Genomic DNA, 23,241 nt, shown 5'->3' with positions numbered 1-23,241 from the left:
AGGCATTGTCCGTGACAGGACTCGTTCTTTGTCGGACATGTCTGAACAAGAAATTGCTGATGAGCTTCAAACTCAAGGAGTATCTGCTGTTAAACGTTTCTCCCGCAAGAAGGACGATTCAACTTTTGAACCAACAAATACATACTTGTTTACGTTTGCCAGATCTTCTATCCCACAATCGATTAAAGCTGGATACGTCAACATCGGAGTGGAGGTGTATGTCCCCAATCCACTCCGATGCTTTAGATGTCAACATTTTGGCCATGGCTCTAAGTCCTGTAATCGTTCTGTGGTTTGTCAACGCTGTGGCGACAACCATGAGAGTACTGATTGCCAACAAGCCCTCAAATGTGCGAACTGTGATGGCAAACATATGGCTTCCTCCAAATTATGCCCTATTTGGCAAAATGAATCAAAAATACTAAAGATAAAGTGTGAAAAAAACATTACTTTTGGAGAAGCAAGACAACTGTTTAAGTCTCAATCACCACCTCAGTCGACACTAAATTACTCTGCTGCTGTCTCAAAGCCAGTCCAATCTTCATCTGTCTCGTGTCAGACAGAGTTGACATGGGTCAAATCTGATCGACCCCTGGCGACTGCTCCTGCCATCGAGCATGACAAATCTGATGCAAAAATAACAGCACCACCTTCAACTTCTCAGGCAGCGAGTCAGACTCCACCTGAACCAACAACAACTGCAAGTGTCAAGCGGTCTAATCGGGAAAGAAAAAAGTTAGGTAAAAAACAATTACCAAGGAATCCCTCTCCTTCAGTGGTACCTCTTCAAAACTCCTATAGTGCTCTGGACATGGAAGTAACACCATCGTCTGAGAATTCTGGTAGGAGTTCTTCCTCCTCACGTTCGCGTGAGAGATCCCCTATTGAACCACCATGATTCATTCGCCTAATATACTTCAATGGAATTGCAGAGGACTAAGAAAAAATTTTAATGACTTACAATTGTTGGTTCAAGATTATAACCCGTCAGCATTATGTCTCCAAGAGACATATCTTAAGCACACTGATACGTTTGATCTCAGGCAGTACAACTGTCATCATTCATTTTCTCCTCCAGGTGATAAAGCGACCGGAGGCTCTACTATTTTAGTCAGACAGAACGTCATTCACAGTCCTGTACATTTAAATACTAATCTTCAAGCTGTAGCTATCCGTATTACTTTGCACATTGCATTTACTTTGTGCTCTTTGTATATCCCACCTTCATCTGCTCTTCAACAGTCTGATCTACAGAATCTATATGATCAGCTCCCTAGGCCCTGCATCATCATGGGCGATTTAAACGGGCATAACCCTCTGTGGGGAAGTGCAAGTACAAACAACAAGGGGAGAGTTATTGAAGATTTTGTTTCTGATAATGGTTTATGTCTCTTTAATGATGATTCAAACACCTACTTACATCCTGCTACTGGAACCTATTCTGCCCTTGATCTGTCCCTCACAGATTCAAACATTTACAATGAATTTGAATGGTCTGTGCATGACGACCTATGTGGAAGTGATCACTTCCCTACTGTCTTAAAAACTGTAACATCAGATGATGACCTGACTTCATCACGATGGAATTTTAGCAAGGCCAACTGGTCCTTGTATGAAAGTTTATGTGTTGATATATTACAACCTGACAACTTCATACATGTACCTGATCCCATCCAGTTATTTTCGAATCAACTCATTGATATTGCTGACAAAACAATCCCTAAGTCCTCTGCAACTCCTCATCTTCGTAAACCATGGTTTACCCATGATTGCAAACAAGCAAGAAAGTGTAGGAAGAAAGCGGAAAAATATTTTCGCCGACATCCTACAGTTCACAACTTGAATACTGTTAAAATTACTAATGCCAAGGCACGACGTGCTTATAAACAAAATAAGCGTCAATCTTGGAGGAACTACGTCTCAAAACTTAATTCACGTACACCCATTTCCAAGGTGTGGAACATGGTTCAAAGAATAAAAGGCAAAGGTTCAAAATCTTCTGTACATCATCTAAAAGAAGGTGACAGATTAATAACTGATAAATTAGATATTGCAAATAAACTTGGCGAAACTCTTGCCAAAAATTCTTCATCAACAAATTATGTCCCTGAGTTTCAGAAATATCAGAAACAACAGGAAAAGAAAAAAGTTAATTTTGATTCTACTAATGGTGAAGATTACAATGAAGTATTTTCATTGCATGAGCTACATACCGCTCTTGAGCAAGCTCATGATACTGCAGCGGGTGCTGATAATATCCATTATCAGTTATTGAAGCATTTGCCTGAATCATGTCTTGAGACACTTTTAAATATCTTTGACCAAATATGGACTTCAGGGCATTTTCCTCCTTCGTGGCATAATGCCATTGTGGTCCCCATCCCAAAACCTGGCCGGGATCATACAGATCCCTCAAATTATCGCCCTATATCGTTAACCAGTTGTGTTTGCAAAACCATGGAGCGAATGGTGAATAATAGATTAGTTTGGTATCTGGAAACCAATAACCTTCTCACAAATATTCAGTGTGGTTTCCGGAAAAATAGAAGTACTATTGATCATTTAGTACGGTTAGAATCCTTTGTTAAAAATGCTATTGTTAATAAACAACACGTAGTATCCATTTTCTTTGATCTTGAGAAGGCATACGATACTACCTGGAAGCATGGCATTCTGACGGATTTACATGATTTTGGCTTGAGAGGTCGTTTACCTCATTTTATATCTCAGTTTTTAACAGACAGGCAATTTCAAGTCCGAGTGGGTACAACCCTGTCTGATCATTATAATCAGGATCAGGGTGTCCCACAAGGCAGTATCTTGTCTGTCACCTTGTTTAGTATTAAAATTAATAGTCTGTCCAAGGTTTTAAGTAATTCAGTGGATGGATCACTGTTCGTGGATGATTTTAATGCATCTTGTTGTGGTAAAAATATGCATACCATAGAGAGGCAGTTACAAATCTGTCTCAATAAAATTCATAAATGGTCTCTCGAAAACGGGTTCAAATTTTCTATGTCTAAAACTAACTGTATACACTTCTGCAGAAAATATAAGCCGCATAAAGACCCTGAATTATTTTTGAATGGCACCCCTATCAAAGTTGTTAAAGAGGCCAAATTCTTGGGACTCATCTTTGATAGCCATTTAACTTTCTTACCACACATTAAATCTCTTAAAGCTAAATAACTGAAAGCACTCGATTTGTTGAAAGTTGTTTCTAATTCCAAGTGGGGAGGGGATCAGACTACCCTCCTACACTTATACAGGTCACTGATCCGTTCCAAACTTGATTATGGCTCCATCGTCTATGGTGGAGCCTGTAAAAGTAATTTAAAAAAACTTGATACTATCCATCACCAAGGACTGAGGCTTTGCCTTGGAGCCTTTCGCACTTCTCCTATTCCAAGTCTGTCTGTTGAGGCGGATGAGCCTTCTCTTAAACAACGCCGTCTGAAACTATCTTTACAGTACATCACTAAATTATATTCCAATCAGTCAAATCCAGCCTTTAATTGCGTATTTAATCCTCTGTACGAAGATATTTACAATAAGAAAACATCTCTTGTTCCACCCCTTGGAATAAGAATTAAATCAGTCGTTTCTGCTGCGAACATTAACTTTCAGGATATAGCTCCCACACAACTATTTTCATCGCCTCCTTGGCAGATGGTAAGACCAACTGTAGACCTCACATTAACTAAACTTAAGAAGTCTGATACAAATCCACTTATTTATAAACAAGAATACAATCAATTAAGAAACACTTATGACACATATAAATCTATATTTACAGATGGATCCAAGGATGGTGGCGCAGTTGCTAGTGCCACCATCATTGGATCCGGAACAGTATCTTCACGTTTACCCGATAATAGTTCCATATTCACAGCAGAAGCGCACGCAATTTTAACAGCACTACAATATATCAAGAAGAAATCAAAATCTAAAGACTTCATTATTTTTTCAGATTCACTTTCGTGCCTTCAGGCTATTAAAAATATGTCATGTAAACATCCATTTTTAATTGAAATTCTTGAGTTATTTAATGATCTTGCGACTGGCCAATATGACATCGTTTTTTGTTGGTTACCAAGCCATGTTGGGATTGTTGGTAACACACTGGCTGATGCTGCCGCAAAAGCAGCACTCAACAAATCTGTGACACCACTTCTTTTACCATACAGTGATTATAAACCTGTCATTAGATCTTACATCAGAGATCTAATGCAGAAGAAGTGGGACACCCAAGTGGGTCTAAATAAATTACATGCAATAAAAGCGAATATCGGTTATACCTACTTGGGTTGTCAGTCCAGATTTGAAGAGGTCATTTTAAGACGATGTCGTATTGGCCATTCACGTTATACTCATGAATATATTTTAAAAGGTGAGGATCCTCCATTCTGTGTTCCTTGTGATGAAAGAATCACGGTCAAGCATGTCCTGCTTGACTGCATTGATTTTTCCATCACAAGGGATAACTATTTCAAGGTTACATCTATGAAGGATCTTTTTAATACTATTAGTTCTCATTTAATTATTGCTTTTTTAAAGGAAATTGAATTATTGCATAAATTTTGAATGTTATTTTCTGTACATAATCAGTTTTTTTATAATTGGTCGAATAAAATTAATAACTGAGATCGTTAGTGGCTATATCCTCGAAGGGGGTTGAAGTAGTGTAAAATTATTGTCCCCCTTAGAGGGTATGTAAGACCACGTCTTTCACAGTATATTTATTTGTACCACGGTTTTAATCGTAGCATATGTGTTATTTTAATGTTTGCTAAATTTGTCAATAATCGCCAACAGCTGAAGGGATGATGTAAATCCGGCTAGGGTCCATGCAGGTAGCAAAAGTACTGTAAGTCCCCATGGACCCTGGCATGGTGATCTCTCTTCAGTGGCTGGCGATCTATAGCTCATTTTTATCTTGTATTGTTTCGTATGTTGTTATATTTTTATTGCTAACTACTAGTTTTAGACATGATCTGTGATAAATCTAGTTATTTTACTGTCCTTCGTCGACAGGTTTTTATTTTTCGTATAATTATGTGTATTATTAATGTACTTCTCGTCACGATATGGCTGAAATACTGCCGATGTGACGTTAAATATTAACTCACTCACTCACTCAAGATCGTTGGAGGTCATAACATCTGCTACCATACTTCACTCCCGATTGTAATGTATTCGTTCATTAGTACAATACCTGCTGGAGGCGAACATTGACGATTCGTGTACGGTCAACTCATACGCCTTGCAAACGGGAAAACAAAGGATGTCAGTATATGTTGCCCCGATAGTACCGTCTACAAAATAATATTTCTTACAATTTTGTCATTTTGAAGTTATTTCCGAGCAAATACGTCTAAATGCAATAAGAACTGATTTTAGAATGCATACAACTGAATACAACCAGAATATAGGATTTGAACAGTTTTGAGGTAGTTCCCACATATGACTGAATTGGGAAGACATACAATCATATAGCTGTTAATATGATATAAATATGATGATCTTAGAAGTATATACTTAAAAAGACAGTTTTATGTAAATCAAAATATCCACATATTTGTCTCACTTATATCATCAGATAACATTTATGTTATGCCAAATTTATCATGACATGTAGATAAGAAATTAGTGTATGTAAATACAACCGTGGCCTCACAGTTTTGTATGAATAAATTATCTATCTAACTACAACATGCAAACTATATTTGACAATTTCGTAATACTTAAATGTCGGACACAATAAGGCATGTACACTTCAAAATTGGATTGGGCCTAACACAAATTACAAACTTTTTACCGAAACGTTACTGGGCATAAAGATACATATATCTCTGCAAGAAAAATCATTAATCATGTGTGTTGTGTACAGACCCGAGTATGATCAGAATATAATTTGTGGAACCGCCTGGCCATGGAAGAAAGTTTTGAGCATGCATTTGTGTAGTGGCGATTAGGTGCCTCAGTCTGGCAGTGTGGGTTCCAGTCCCGGACGGGACTCAACCCCAAACAGTACGAGAAACTGAACTTTACTAAGAAAGTGTCATCCCAAATATAACATTTGTTACATTTGGACACTTTTTAAATGACATTGTGGGATCATAGCTTTCGGCCATACGAGCCGTTCCAATTTACACTTGTCAGAGGGGTACCCGAAGTACGTGATCTAGACTACCAGTTGTCGGGCTTTTATTTTGTGGAAGTCTTGGGGTCTGAGTGGGTTAGATCGCTGACTGTATATGTTGGTGATTAGGTGCTTCAATCCGGCAGTGTGGGTTCGAGTCCCAGAGAGTCTGTACTTTACTAAGAAAGTGTTGTCCAAAATATCACATTGGTTATGTTTTTATCTTCTTTATTATTGTAATATTCTCTAGTATAAACATATTACCAATGCATGAGTACCCATTTCTTAAGCCAGCTTGCTTTGCGACAATTTTATACAAAGATATCTAAAATATCAATATCAATAATTGAAAAAAATATGTTGTTACATTTACTCGAAAATGTGATATCTATGTAATTATTCAAGCCACTGATATATCCTTTTTTTAGGAAGAGGAACAATAACATCGCGTTTCCCATCTTTTAAGAAAGAAAGACGTTTCTATAATAGTGTTGAATAATAATTCAGAATGGTATTATCGCCCCAAGAGAATACTAAAACATCCGATATTAACCATTCCATACCAGCAATTTCCAATTCTCAGAGAAAAGAGTTTCATCAATATCTCCGACAATCACTAACTTACCTGTAGTATGGAGCGCATAATCAATACTGTCCTCCAGGCGATTCCAAAAATAATATTCTTAACATGCTTATTCGCAATGGTTTGTAACTTGTGTTTTTGGCACAATGTCTTATGTTCGTTCAAGTGTTCAGTGTGGCGATATTGGATATCGTCAAGAGGAATTATTTGTATAGTGTCGTGAACAACCCGAGTATTACAAGAGTACAATTCCTAAAATTGCCTGGAGGAAAGTATTGACTATGCGCTCGATATTACATGTAAGTTAGTGATTGTCGGAGATATGAATGAAAGCGTTTCGCTGACACAGGAAATGTTGACGCAATTTGATATATGAACCTACTTCTAAAACGACAAGCTCTTTACTAGATTCGATAACTGAAGGTAAAGATATTTCAGCTGATGTTCAGGAGTTATTGATTTTCTTAGATTGATTAGTGGTCACACGTACATATCAGTGGAAGCAGTTTTTATAAACCAAATGATCACTTCCATTGAAAAACAGTAAAAAATATGAAAACCCATGCCGTAAAAGAGGCTATGCTTGTCGTAAGAGGAGACGAACGAGACCGGGTGGTCAGGCTCAGTGACTTGGTTGATGATGTCAGTGTTTCCCAATTGCGTGAGTCGATGTTCATGATGTCATTCACTGGATTTTCTTGTCAAGACTTGATTATTTACAGACCGCCGTCATATAGGAGAAATATTGTAGAATGCGGCGTTAAACAACATACAGACAAACAAATACAAACATAATCAACAAAAGTTCTGTAAAGTTGGAGGACATATTTCTTTCAAATACATCTTCATGTAGTATTTCCTTATGACACAGTGTATTACAAAACACATTTCGAAACTTGTCCTGTATTCTGAATTAACGTGTACGTCTTGTGTCAGCCAGCAGAGATCGGGCATCAACAAGAATGGATGTAGAGACAAATGTAATGACGCTGAACGTAATTCTGACCAACGAACTGCCAACATCAATGTATTGTGTCTGTTTCTGGCATCACAAAGACGTCGACGCATCAATGTTTATAAGAAAGGCTAAATGATATCATTATTTTTGAAGACGCGTTGCCTCTCCTCCGGGAACCGAACTGTGAAGATTTCGGGGTAGAATAAGTCTTCAGCAACCCATGCTTGCCGTAAAAGGCGAATATGCTTGTCGTAAAAGGCGACTAACGGGATCGGGTGGTCAGGCTCGCTGACTTGGTTGATGCATGTCATCAATCCCAAATGCGTGGATTGATGCTCATGATATTAATCACTGGATTGTCTGGTCCAGACTCGATTATTTACAGACCGCCGTCATATAACTGTAATATTGCTGAGTGCGGCGTTAAACAACATAAACCTCTCCATACATCCATCCCAGACCTGGCACCAAGTGATTGCAACCATTTCCTGGAGTGAAAGAACACCTTCGTTGAAAGCGCTATGACGACAACGATGATCTCAAAGCTGCCGGGAATGGGTTTTTCAAGGTGGCTTCACAAAACTTCTTCCTGACTGGAATTGAACATCCTCACTGAGAAGTGTATTGTAAAGAAGAGAGGTTGTGGTGAAGAATATAATTTAGGACACTTTTACAATTGTTGGATTTCTTTGTTAGGCTTAGACATTTTTCACCAGCCCTCGTATGTACGTTAAGAACATATGTTTACAATGTGTACCAGTTAATGACAAAACTAACACTCAGTCAAATGTAACCACAGAGTGTCTTTATTTTTACAACGATATGCTGTACATTATTTCCAAATTTTACACGCTAACTCTGCATCTCGAGTAATGGATCTATGACTTTACATGTGATGCGTTCATGAGCATCGTATCAACCAATATACTAGTATGTTCGTTTGTGGATCAAACCAATCTCTTAAATATGGGTAAGTCTTCATATAGTGATCAACATGTTTCTTTTGGCGGTGAGTATATATTATGTGTAAGACAGTGGGAAGTTATGAATGAATTACACAACAGACAATGTAGCAAAGGCCTCTGAATTATCAACACAGAACACTGAGGCTACATAAAACTATTATGACCGAACGTTTGGGATGTAAATATATGAGAATTACTGTATTTCAGAAATATTGAGTGTATGGGCCCTCTGCTACGTCTTTGAATATGTGAATAACCAGGAAATACACAAATTAGGGTGTTACCACATCACAAACAAATGTTCTTCGCAGTCAAAGTGAAACGATGGTGTTAAACTACACTTAATGCTCGAAAACATGAAACTAGCGTGTGTTATGTATTATACGGGAGCTTCAAGCTATTGTAGGTGTATCATAACCGATTGCTCGCTGAGGATGACAAGAATATATGAGGATTGGCATATCATACATCACTTTGTGATGTTTGTAATTCAGAACTATTTTACGAAATATATACACGAAACATTATTAATAACTACCATGGACAACATTAATGTATAATTAAAAAAATAATCGCAGGTAGGTAGGTACCCAGTTCATAACATCAGTACCAATAGTTACATGACCACCTGGTTGCTGCCGCTGGTGTTTTGATAGACTGGCTCTGTGAGGAAGACAACATAGTAAAATGTATTATTTTTAGTAGAACTGCGTCTCGGTCGGGTAGTTTAGTGGTTAAAGCGTTCACTCGTCACGCCGAAGAACCGGGTTCGATTCCCAACATTGGTACAATGTACGAAGCCCATTTCTGTTGTCCCCCACCGTGATATTGCTGGAATATTGCTAAAAGCGGCGTAAAACCATACTCACTCACTTACTCACTCACTCAGTCACTCAACGAGGCCATAGGAACGTGAGGTAGCCTAAATATAATGCTGAGTGAGTTCACTTGTCACGCCGAGGGCCCGGGTTCGATTCCCCACATCTAATACGCTCTTTCTCGTTATTGTCGTCATTATTCTTGTGACTGCAACAACGTTGCCTGTAGTAGGTCAACAATTGTCTTTTTGTTACAACAGAAAGTTGGTGGACTAGAGAGTGAGTTGAAATGTAGCGCCAGAGATGAGTTCGCTAAAACCAATGTATATTGATGTTCTTCTGTTTTAAAATTATCATATGTGAAATCTAGAACATTGTGTTGTTATTTCATTCATCATGCTAGTTAAGCTCAAACCTCAGGTCTCATTGTTCGACCTACCTAATTGTTCATCATACGCCTGACCTTCTGCGTTTCTCATTTCCCTTTCTTTTCCTGAAATATGAAAGAAAAAGCTGGTGATGTGTTAGAGCGAGCTATATGTTTGAGTGATGTCGAAAGCTAGATCAATGTCCGACGGTCAAATTGTACAAGATAGACACATTCTGTATGGATAACAACTTCTTGAATACTGGGAAAAGCGACGTTTCTGTATAGATCTAGTCTTGGTTGATAACGGTATAAGGATCTGTACCGAAATGTCGCTTTTCCTTGTATTAAAGAAGTTGTTATCCAATAGAATTGTGTCTATCTTGTCATCCGTCAACTTCTAAGTAATGCCTATCAAACAATTTAGGTGGAAGTGTAACCAGCCATGCATGTTACATGGATACTCGATTGACTGTCAGCTAAAACACCAAATGAAAGTCTGGCAGACTTTCGCCTCCTGCTACAATACATTGTCATTGGTATAGAGTGAGCGAGTATGGGGCACAATACCTCAATGTATTTCAGTTCTTTCATGCTGCGTCAGATGAATGTGGGTTGACTGATCGAGATGGACGCTTACGTCAGTAAAACTAATGATCACTGGGACATATCTGGAACCCGAGGTCCAATCGAAGGGTCGCGGGACATAGCTGCACAGACCGTTTTAGTTATGTGAGTGAGTGAGTATGGTTTTACGCCGCTTTTAGCAATATTCCAGCAATATCACGGCGGGGGACACCAGAAATGAGCTTCACACATTGTACCCATGTCGGGAATCGTAACCGGGTCTTTGGCGTGGCGAGCGAACGCTTTAACCACTAGGCTACCCGACCTCTCCTTTAGTTATGTATGCTATGGACCAAGAACCATTGATGGGGGAAACTGGAATTCACGACCCCGCAGATGTTGCGATTGTTTAGATTACTGGGTCAACATTGATATCAAGAACATAAGCCCTAGTGATAATAATTTGACATTATTCTGCCTTGACAGTTTAGTGTGATCCGCCTAAAATGAATTATAGTTAGGAATCATCTATAGCCAAAGCATATATAAACGTGAATGGATATGGATGCACTATTCATTTGACGTTTGTTCTCAATCAGCGTCTACTTACCTCTCTGTTGACGAATGTTTTCGCTCAGTTCAAGCTGGATATTGCCGTAGTAAGCATCCGCGACAGTTCCTGGCAACACAGAGAGAGTGCTATATACACAGGTATATGTATTACATGTAAAAGAGCCCCGGGAAGATTCCGGGGTAGAATAGGTCTGCAGCAACCCATGCTTGTCGTAAAAGGTGACTATGCTTGTCGTAAAAGGCGACTAACGGGATCGGGTGGTCAGGCTCGCTGACTTGGTTGATGCATGTCATCGATCCCAATTGCGTGGATCGATGCTCTTGGCCATGGTATTAATCACTTGATTGTCTGGTCCAGACTCGATTATTTACAGACCGCCGTCATATAACTGTAATATTGCTGAGTGCAGCGTTAAACAACAAACCAACCAACCAACCAACCAACATGTAAAATACCAACAGGGGCTAATGTCTCAACACTATGATATTAAAAAGACACTCTAGATATGCTAGTCTCTAAAAGATGATAAATAGATTCATATTGTTACGCATAATTGTTTTATACTTCGAGTTACACTCTGCAAAAAAAAGAAACGCAAAAGGGAAGCATAAAGCGTGGCACATGACTGAACCAAATTTGTTTCCATCGGTTTTGCGGCCTTGACACCGTTGACGTCGCACCCGATAATGCAGGTCCGTCAGAATGGCCCCTCGAACTGGTCGTCTACCGCAAATACCTTCAGTGCGTAAATGGTTCCTACCAGTCTGAGCTGATAGCCTGCGCAATCCTGGTATTGCCGTTGCAGTAGAGGTGACCAGGGTGGTTCTTTCACGTAAGTGACGTAGCCGTATGAATCATCCCAGTGCTCTTGTAGTCATACGTGGTCGATCGGATCTGGGAAGGTCACGTGTTGTCCCGTATGTCTTATAACGGTTCCACAGTCTTGTAATGGTGCTTGGTGCTACGAAGATGAATCGCCTGGTATCTAGTCGACCGATGGCATTGTTGCGTTGGGCTTCCGTCAGTCGTGTCATGTTTTCGCTGTTCCCTTGTTGTCATATTGTAATGGCATGCAAATGAAAACCCAACGTTTTTATAACCCGACAAGTGATGCTACACGTGCATTTCATGGCGGTGCGTTTCGGTGCAAGGCTCTCCCGTGGTTGTGTGTTTTGCCATTTTTCCATCTTTTCACCAAATGTATGCAGTACCTCATTTTATCAATTAAATGCCAATACATTCAGAAAATAAGAATTCAGTTTTGTGTATTAATTTTGTATGGATATCGGCGACACCTTGTAAGATAGTTACAATTTTTCTACTTTTGCGTTTCTATTTTTGCAGAGTATATATACCATGTACGATCTGCGTATTCTTAGACAGTTGATCTATATTGTGGCTGCTTTGTGTATCTAATAGACACATGGTAACCCATTCTTGTGTAGGAAGAGCTACATGTTTACATTCACTGACAGAAAAGGGCCAAATACTCCTAATAATGCACCACATTATAACGAGGGCCATTGCTTAACTCAAATTATGTTAGTCCTAATGCTTCAAACGACGACATAATACCGCTTGTTTCCTTTAAGTTTTCTTCTTCTGCAAATTCCAGGTTGCTGTATGTATGGTCAGGGTCGTCATCTGGAACATATGAACGTTGTGTTATGTCTGGGGAGTGAGTGAGTACCGCCACAAGGAACAACTGGTATCATCACTACAGTAAACTACGGTTATAACGAACACGCTTATAACGAACTGGTGGATATAACGAACTGTTTTTTAGGTCCCTGCCATTCGCTGTATCTCTGATGTATATATGCTTATAACGAATTACGGTTATAACGAACTAGAATTTGTGGTCCCTTTGAGTTCGTTATAACCGTAGTTTACTGTATTACACTGCAAACACGAAAACGTCGTTTTTTTCCGTATATGGTCATTGGACGGAAAAACGACTAAAAATTCATTAAAATTGATTAATTGGTCAGCGTCTAGAAAGTGTCCAGAAAAGGGTCGAGTTTTTCAAGCGTAAAATGGACGGAAAAACGATGCTTTTTGCTCCGCCTTGTACAACTGTTAACGGCCAATCAGATGGCGCTGCTCCCCCGACGCACGTGATGTCCAAGGCTTCCTTTCGGAAGCTTTAGGTTTCGTATTTCTGGCATGCCTTGCTCTAGTATCTCTCGCGCGCAGTGCAGCGAGATTTGCTGATAAGCTAGTTTTAGGATATGTTACATGTTAATGGAATTCAGACACGCGCCAAGAAGTCAAACCAAACAATGTTACTAAGTTTATTGTGGTAACGGCTATGTACAGTTACCCCTATCGGATAATGGGTTGTGTTTCATTTGGTTATAACAATAACTAATTTTTTAATGTGAAGTTTACAAGATATACGACTTGGACGCGAGGTCGGTCACATGACGTTCTTCACGTGACTGTATTCTTGAAAAGCCGTAAACACTGACTACTTCCACATTCCTGGGGAAAACCCTTGGAATTCCCTGGTACGAATTCATACAGAAGCGTGGTTGCAAGCCCATTTAAGGATACCCTCGCTACAACCCATCCCAGAGAGAAAAAAAACACGAAAAAAAATCCAAACTGTCGCAGTGACAATTTACAGAAATCTATGAATTTACCTTAGTATCTATTTGACACATCTTCACAATCACATTTCAATGATCGGCCAATTGATCAGTGATGCCAAAGGCTTGAAATAGCCACAGGTTAATTAACAACTTCGAAAATATCTCCCGTCACGTTTATCGTGTCGGCCATTTTGACGTATTGTACTTGATGTAAATGTATTACGACGCTGTCATTGTAATTGACTTACTGAGGTAATTCTGCAAAAGATCTTCTCATCTTATGAGGATATTGTTTGGAATATATTTCTTGTAAACATACTAAAACATATGTTCCTCGCTTTGGGGGGAACTATTTTATTCCGGGGTGGCCCATTAAATCTAGTAGTAAGTCAAGGCACCATGCGTGATCTGTTATTTTATGTGTTTAAATTACGATTTGGGGCGTTGATAAAATACACTGACGCAAGTATATTCTATTCAAATCAATTGGATAATTGAATATGCTTTCTTTTACATATTACATAACATCACTGCACAAAATATGAACAGTTGCAGTAACACACTACGTTAATCGCATTAAACATCATTTTCAACTGTACAGTATTTCAGTATTTCAGTTATATCATGGTGTATCAGACTGCTGTGGGATAAAAATCCGAAGTGGTTCAGGTCATCAAATGGGTGTTCGGGAAAAGGTGAGCGTATCCTGCCACACAAATGGCACCCGTCACAAACACATGCAAGGACAAGTCAATTGTTCACCTGAACAAAGCACGGAAACACACAATGATGCCCGTCCTCAGTTTTACCGAGCATGTAAATTATTTTGTCCGTCAAAAACATGGACGAGTATAAACAATATGTTCATTCACGTAATACATGTCATACATTTGACAAAATGTATTGACTCGGAGCATTATTGTTAATCACAGAGTATGCAGTTGAACTCATCACCCATCCCATTATTGATAACCCCTTCTTGAAGATCTATGAAATCAGAAGCTGCAACACTCTATCTTTTAACTGGCATGTCAGACTTCTATTTCATTACTCAGTTTTATGTGCACGGATTACTATGGAAGGGACATTGTCTCGTTGTCGCATTGTCGCACTGACGCCTTTACAACAACAAGCAAAACCTGTCAAAATTAACAAAAGCGCGACAATTGGCCATTTGTCGCATTGTCGCGTGTTCGCATTGTCGCTCTTTGATAATCCTTTTCTTTATTTTACAAAAGGGCGACGATGCCGTAACGCGACATTTTCAAGGTCAAAATATGTCTCGTTGTCGCATTGTCGCCCCATCACAAATGTGTATAAAAGGCGTAAAGTTCAGTTATTGTTACAGTTAGGAAGTTCAACCTGATAAATGTACGTCTTGAAATGAAAACACAAGTCCGTCCGCGAGTCCATAACGTTTTATTATGAGCTCTTCTCTAAAAGTGCTTAGTGTTCAACTCCCAGTTCCAAACACGTAGTACCTCCTCAATAATCCACATACCTCCAGTGGTCTTCCGGAAGATCTTACTCTTGACCGTATTAGACAACTGACGAGTGCACGCCTGACCTGTGACCTCGTTGCAACCCTCATGAGGTGTTTGCCGAAGGGAGAGGTGTAGGAAATGTGTGCTCCAGCCCAGCGCAGAGCTCGCGACACACTGTATACTGATGTATACAGTATATTGCAGTTGATATACTGTATACTGCATGTGATACTTATTTGCGGAAATGTTACAACTTTCAAGATTCAAGATTCAATTTGCATATATTTCATATACAATAGACCACCGTCATATATCACTGGAATACTGCTGGGAGCGGCGTTAAAACAAATTGTTTTCATAATGGAGCGCTGCAGTCATTTAAAATAGAACCGTATACATATGTACATACCAACTCACTCTATTTGTTTCGAATATTCAGCAGAAAATATATTATTAACCAGGTCTTTGGGAAAAGATATCAGATTTTCATAAGCAGCCACATAGGGATGATAAAGGACCCCTCGCTGATTAGGTTCTTGTTTACTTAAGAGCAGAGTTGGCCATGTTAGATGATATAACCAAAATCCGGGAGCTCCGGCGGGGGCAAGCTGGTTTTGTTAGTGTATGGTATGAGCTGTGACGTTGACCCAAGAGAATAATGTAAAACATGAGACCAACTCAAGTCTATAATGATTGGGAAAGTCTAGATTTCCACAGCTCTAGCCTGAAATTAAGGATTGTTCTATGCTCCATTTTAATTGTATTATTTTCATTTTGTAGACATGGATGGACCAACCAGGAAAGAAATTGATGGAATATTAATATCACATGTTACCACTGATCCAGTTAAATTCATCACACAATAATAAATTAGTATTTGACATTACGGCATTTGATTATTAGGGCATGATCATGTACATGTTCACTGTAGTAATGTACACACCAGTCAACTTGATTATAATTTTTATCAAAGTGTAGCGCGGCATCAACGATTACTTTATGATATTCTCACTTGTCATCGATGTATTGACATCGAACAATGGACGGCAATTCGAAATTCTTATGGATAGCTTCAATAGGGACAGCGCCGGTGTCAGTACAATTTTCCTAGTTAAAATAAGTATCTACAAAATATAATCTGAAGCAGACAAGAACAATATTTTTTTATTAATGCTTACTTTCATGGATAGAATTAAGGCAATCTAGGCTTGCCAAATCGTTCTAGACTTGAGCTGGATTCCTTTTAAATTTATTCTGTATGGTCTTGGAGACGAACAGGCGTCAGTATCGCATTGAGAACTGGGACAGCCTTAATCAGTGTAATCAGATATGTTGTGGAGTTTCGGTTTTGGGCTGTTTGCTGAATATATAGAATTGCGAGTTATGTATACTCTGTATTCTTTCGTCATGGAAGTCCATATTTCAAGGCATGTATTTGATATTCATAATAACTCCACAAAAGCTACACAATGGCAACAAAACGGTACCAGCATCACAGATACCAATAATACATGAGATACATATAATTACTTTAAAGTTAAAACATGTATCTAAATAGAAAATTAGAAGGATACACTTCCGACATTTTTCGTATTTTGTTTTCGTTTGGAGAGAGAAGTTGTGATTGGTATCTGATGGGTGCAAACAGGTGTTCCCTTCCGCCCAGGCCTTGCGGCAATGCTATAGCCCAAAATGAAACAAGCCTTGTTCAACAGGTTCAGACTCAAATTTCTATCCCACTTGGGCTCCTTTTAAATTTAAATATAATTTCTCGTGTCGATATGTGTCAGAAGAAATGAAATATTACAGCACTGGTGAATAGGTTATATGCGCGTCAGCGTCGATCCTATAATATCCTTTTATGCAAAATACATATATACTGATGAATTAAGGTAGTAATACTACGCAAATATGTGTCCAGATGCATACATCAGTATCATCTCGTGATCTTAATTCGTGCTTTGAGCCCTTTTTCTACCGGAGATTCTGGGGTGTTACATCACACCAGAAAGCCAGGTCCAAATTCAAGTCATAATTTCATGGTCCGTCTTGTATGTTGGAAACCAATATCGCAATATGGCTAAATATTGCTGAACGTGGTATTAACCCGATTACTCACATAATTATTCCATTGTCTACAGTCATCTACGAACACTGTACTATCTTTAAGGAGGTATATCTGTATCATCCAAATGTCCATACATATATGTCCACATTTATATGTATAAAGCAAGTCGTCCTGCACTCTTCCCTAAAAGATAAATGTTGAGCATTTCCTCTGTATGAATTTATATAATGTAATATCGTTTTAATGTAATGCTGATGCAGTAAACGTACCACAGACCTGATGCTAGAATAACATCTAATTTCTGAAATGAACATATTTTACAGAAAAAGGACAATACTTAACAATACTTATAAAATATAAGAACAAGGAGCCAAGAGCCAAATATTGGGCTGTGTTGGACATATTTGTTTCGGGGTCTTATGACAGACAAACCTGATGCCTTTAAGTATAAAAATAAGTAAGTATAGATGTTGTACATATTCAAATATGTTCGTGATTAACCCAACCTTGAAAAATATTGAAAGATGAGTGGTAACTATTTATGCCATTATTTCAAATTAGAATGAGAGCACATCAGGAAAGCATGGTACTTTAATATACGTATCCTGTTAACCCTTGTTATTCTTTTTTAAGTGAGAGCAGCATGTATATCGAGAGTATAGGTTTGGTGCGTGACTTATCACACAGTACTTTCAGAAAGTGTGCATATTCTGTTTATCGGCAATAAATAACTGTTACATAAGACGATTCATACGGGTAAATACGATTTACTTCAGAACTAGTAGAGATTATTTAAGGTTAGGGGGAAATGTATGTAATTAATTAAACTTTGGCCCGGTTTGAAGGATTTGGGTCCTGGCTAGGGCTTTGTGTTGGACGTGTAGACGGCATTTCCAGGTTTGACGTATCAATGACAAAAATGATGTCAGATGCAATTCTCTGCCTTTTCGGGTGAACAATTGGCTTGCCTTTGGATGTGTTTGTGGCGGGTGCCACTAGTGGATCGGAATGAGCTCGCGTTTTTGCGAGCATCCAGTGTCATCATTTATTATGGTGAAACATGAAACATGCTCCTGATGTTGTCGCAATGGTGCAGTTGGCGCTACTTTTGGCAAGGGTTTCTCATGATAATGGAAATGCTTATGTCGCTTTTGTTGACCGATAAACATGAAAAGATATAAAGTTAGTGTATATGGTCATGTAATTAAGAAACAAACGACGAGTGGGAGTTGTTTATTGTACGATAAACAACGACCGAGACTCGTTTATTTCTATATGAGATATCAACATTACGTATGCCTCTTTTAGGGGGTTAAATTAGGAAAAAATACACGCTTTACAATATTTACCCGTACTTAAATAATGATGATTCTTTGAATAGAATCCGACAGCGGCCATGCTAGATAAATCCATTTTAGGATTTGAGTTTGGTCCCGCATATTCTCACAATTTTCTCGTCAATCATCTGTACCTTTTCTCCCAATACCGATTGTCATATCACTCTCACTTTCGGATTCTCCAGCAACATTTATTGGGAACAACTCACTAGACACATACCTCTCAAAAATAAGGTCAAATTTACAAATTTTACTTTTCAAGTTGCGAGTGCATGTTCGAATCTCAAAAAATGACGTCATGATAGAACAATGTTTTATCGTGAAATAAATATTGCTTCCTTCTTTGTTCTTTGTGATTTATCGCGTAGCTATCTTATATCATCAAATGCCAATTTCTAATTGCTTTATCATGACGTATCCGTGTCATGTAGCAATAACATACACAAATATCGTTGACTTCGACGTTGAATAGTGTCATGAAATATGATTATCCTCTTGTGTGCAATATTTCTGGTTGATAAATCTAACATATTCTTACTTTAAGAATAGCGACTATACATTATTATATATCCCTTATCAGGTCTCTGTAACATTTGCAAAATGATACAAATATAAAAATACAACTGAACCTAAATGTAATGTTTTAATATCCTTACGTTGCTGAGTGCAGCATTTAACAACAAACAAACAAAACATAATATCTTTAAGAATTATGTTAACAATTCCGATGCTAAAAATAATCTCACAATCTCCATACCTCTTTCTCTCTATGAAAACATAATAACTTTTTTTTTAATAATCTGAAGGAATAATAATGGCAATACTATCATAATTATCATCATTATTTATGTTACTTATCCTCAAGCGAAGTAGTCCTCCACATTATACATTCAGTGTAGAAGCCCATGAACATATGAACTATGTAACATACATTCATGGAAATTAGATGAACAGTTGAAGTTAGCAAATGATATTATTCGGTCGAACGTCTATCAGCCATCTATTCTATTCGTGAAGAACATTTCACGTGGGACCAACAGAGGGAATTATGACTATCGACTTGCTAATTATTTTTTATATTCATGCCAGCTCAAACGATCTATTGGCTTGATTTATTGTTATGGTATCCACAAAATAAGTAGGATCCGATTTTTTCCGTTTTTGTTGAAATAAAACTGAATAATATTTGCTGTTTACATATCAAAGTTTGCCAAATTTTTACAAAATGTTTGCCCACAGCAAGGCTTCGTATCCCCAACATATTGTGCTAGGAACAGTATCACTGGACTGAGGGAGGGCGGTATTCCTCCTTGTGGGTCACCTGCTTGGCAATATGGGACGGGAAAACTGCAGGGGGTGAGGGCAGTTAAGTTGATGGTACAGACAGATAAGAGAGATCATTTTACAAATGTGAAACCTCAGTCCACAAAGGAAGAGGCGAAAGCTGAAACTTGGTGAGGTTTACAGAACAAAGGCAGTTACTTCTAGTTTCTTACTGACTCTCGAAGATACATTTAATAAAACAATTAATGCGTGTGTGTGTGTGTGTGTGTGTGTGTGTGTGTGTGTGTGTGTGTGTTTGTGTGTGTGTGTGTGTGAGAGAGGTAGAAGAAGAATTGTACACCATAAAAATGGCTACGTATATAGTTGGGGTAGATATGTTAAATGCCTGGCCAGTATGACCTTTGAGTCACTACAGTTTCAGTCATTAAAATGCGTAAAACAGTATTTGAGTGAAAGAAAACACTATAAGTGAGTGAAACAAAAGACCTCAGTACAGGCACACCCAGTCCCCCAACCCCAAGTCTGCATGTACGAATACTCATACCCGCCACATCCTCAACCACTTAACTTACTCACACAATCATCTGACAACATGTTCGCCAACCCTCGTATCACAACGCATGCACACACGCACACACACACACACACACACACACACACACACACACACACACACACACACACACACACACACACACACACACACACACACACACACACACACACACACACACACACACACACACACACACACACACACACACACCACATTCTTCTTTACCCACCATTATGTCTACGTCAGCCATCATGGATCCATGCGCATGCTTTCATACATAATCCATCCTCCCACCATTCCCCAACATCCATCGAACTATAACTATATCCGCCCTCATGTATCGGTATTCGTGCTTTCATACATACATACACCCCCCTACCATTCCCCTACATCCATCGCAGTATAACTATGACTATAACCGCCTTCGTGCATCCGCACTTATGTTCACACTGCATTGCATATGCATCGAATTACACGTTTAAAATATCGTAAATATTTTACAACATGTACATATTATATATCAGCAAACAGAGATTAACGCAATAGATTTCATCCGTCAAAACATCACAGAAAGAGGGGCAGCCTGGAATTTTACAATGGCATCTGAATGCACTAAGACGTTCAACTGGTCAGGAGGTGAGAGTTGCGGAAGATTACGGTAAACTTCAGTTACAGATCTCCATTACGAATATCTAAAGTATGAATAAAGATCACAGCTTGCTATGGCGTGTACTTCATGCCTGCAGAATTAGCAATGTCCTTAGCTTTAAATTGTATGTCTAAATGCTTATGTAGACAAAGACCCAAATGTATATAGGCATGACCATATTATATTCTACGCAAATATCACCACATTTAAAAACAAAGCTAGATTGAGTCTTTGAAGGGCATTAAGAACTGATACACACAAGGAAAAATATTTATGGATGTCAACGGAGGAACACTGCGTTTCGGAATATATACTTTCTCCTTCATCAGGCGCATATTATTAAATGCTATGAGGCAGATAACATATATTTATACCTGTAAGAACAACAAAAGTAAAAAGATATCAAAGATGGGAACGCAACAAGGGAAGCCAACAGATAACTGGCATGGCGCTGATTACCCCGCCTCCCGTTTGCCCATTGTCCATTTCCCATTACCAATCATTCATAAGTTAAGTTTTGGCTTTAATTTGTCCATTGATTAACGTCAACGTCAACGTCGATTATCTCCACCCTAAACATATGTAGTTTACTGAGAAAGTGGTATCCAAATATAATGTGTGTTACTGTTGACCACTTTCTTAAAGGCATTGTTGGTTCAAAGCTTTCGGTCATAGAAGCCGTGCCATTTTTCTCTTGTCAGAGGAGTACACAAAGTATACGTCATCTGGACTAACATTTTTGGTTCGGTGGCTGGGTTAGATCGCCAACATTGTGTTCTGGCGATTGGGTGCCTCACTCACAGTGTGGGTTCAAATCCCGGACGGGACTCAACCAAAGAAAGTACGAGAATCTGTACTTAACTCAGAAAGTGTTATCCCAATTATAACATTTGTTGTCAAGAAAACACAATAAATGTATATTCGGCTTTGGATGGGTAATGATATCACAGACATATACGGATATTGATGATGACTTGGAGGAGCTTCGTAACGCACGTCTTCTCAATTCAGGGATTGGTAAATCCAAATATGTGTGTGCGCGTGCGTGCGTGCGTGCGTAAATGTGGGCCTGTTGGATGTTACATAAAACATTCATCTTGAGCGGGATGGTAGTTCGAGTTGGATTAGCATGTTAACTATATGATCTTCTTTAGGCAGAGAATGCCGCGCATGAATGTATTGATGAAATTCCTAGGTACATGGGACCTTTTCGTCCCCAGGAATACCCACAGTGGAGACTTCAATGGGGATAGGGTGTACACAATGTGCTACCTGGTAGATTGTGTGTCATCAGACCGGACAACGTTGGTCTTTGACTGATTGTGGCGTAAAACACACTAATGTCTTATTCATTTACTAATATCGGAAATTGAATGTTCATCTTAATTGTTATTGTTGAACATGTAATATATTTTTAAAGAAATAAAACAGTGACATAATAACTACAACTTTATGTGAGCGCGAGTAGCTTTTTTGGAATGAGATGAATAAGTCTTATAAAGTTGTAAGCTTCACAACCGTGTAACTATGAATTGACTTTATTGGGTAATCAAAAAAGAGATAAGACCTAAAATAGCCAAATTTCATACGATTTCACTTGTCCACCATCGTGGATGCAAGGCGAAAACATTTCAGCGCGTTTGAAGCCACTGAGAATGCCCCCTGCAGAGTTGGACGGACATTCTGCGGTGGCGCGGCTGAGTTGACCAGAGGCTATCAGCAGTATTTCCTGTCCAGGTTATTTAGGTCAGTTGTGTGTGTGTGTGTGTGTGTGTGTGCGTGTGCGTGTGCGTGTGTGCGTGTGTGCGTGCGTGCGTGCGTGCGGGGGGGGGGGGGGTGAGATTGGGGGGATAGATGATAGATTCAGCAACAAGTAAGGTCATCTTGAGTGGGAGGGTATTCGCAGATGGATTAGCATATGAACTATGATTCTCTTTAGGCAGAAAATGAGGATCCACGATGTTCGACCTGGTGGAAGTGTTTTATCAAACCTCACAGCATTGGTTTTTTGACTGACTGTAGCGTCAAAACAAACTCATTCATTTACTTGAACTGAATGTTCATCTTAATTGTTATGGGTAGTCACGGAGCCATGATTCAGAGTACAGGGTGTCATTAGATAGAAATAAACTAAGTAATAATAGGATTACCAGAAAAACGGGGTTTTACACACAAGCCAATAAACTTCGCTCATTAACACCAGAGTAAGTCAGTGCAAGATTGAAAACTGCCCCATAATTATGTATGACATGCTTGTCGGGTATTGCTACATATATATGTGAAAACAAAGTTATT

General features: G+C 38.8%; 1 pseudogene; it reads right to left on the bottom strand.

The window, feature by feature from the left end:
• Positions 1-9,264: 9,264 nt before the first annotated feature.
• The window catches only part of LOC139457356 (uncharacterized), a 42,879-nt pseudogene continuing 28,902 nt past the window's right edge, over positions 9,265-23,241 (bottom strand).

Source organism: Haliotis cracherodii, unplaced genomic scaffold, assembly GCF_022045235.1.
Source record: "Haliotis cracherodii isolate W230 unplaced genomic scaffold, xgHalCrac1.p SCAF_12, whole genome shotgun sequence".
NCBI classification, from domain to species: domain Eukaryota; kingdom Metazoa; phylum Mollusca; class Gastropoda; order Lepetellida; family Haliotidae; genus Haliotis; species Haliotis cracherodii.
The sequence above is the reverse complement of the archived record's forward strand: the minus strand, read 5'-3'. Positions and strand labels throughout refer to the sequence as shown.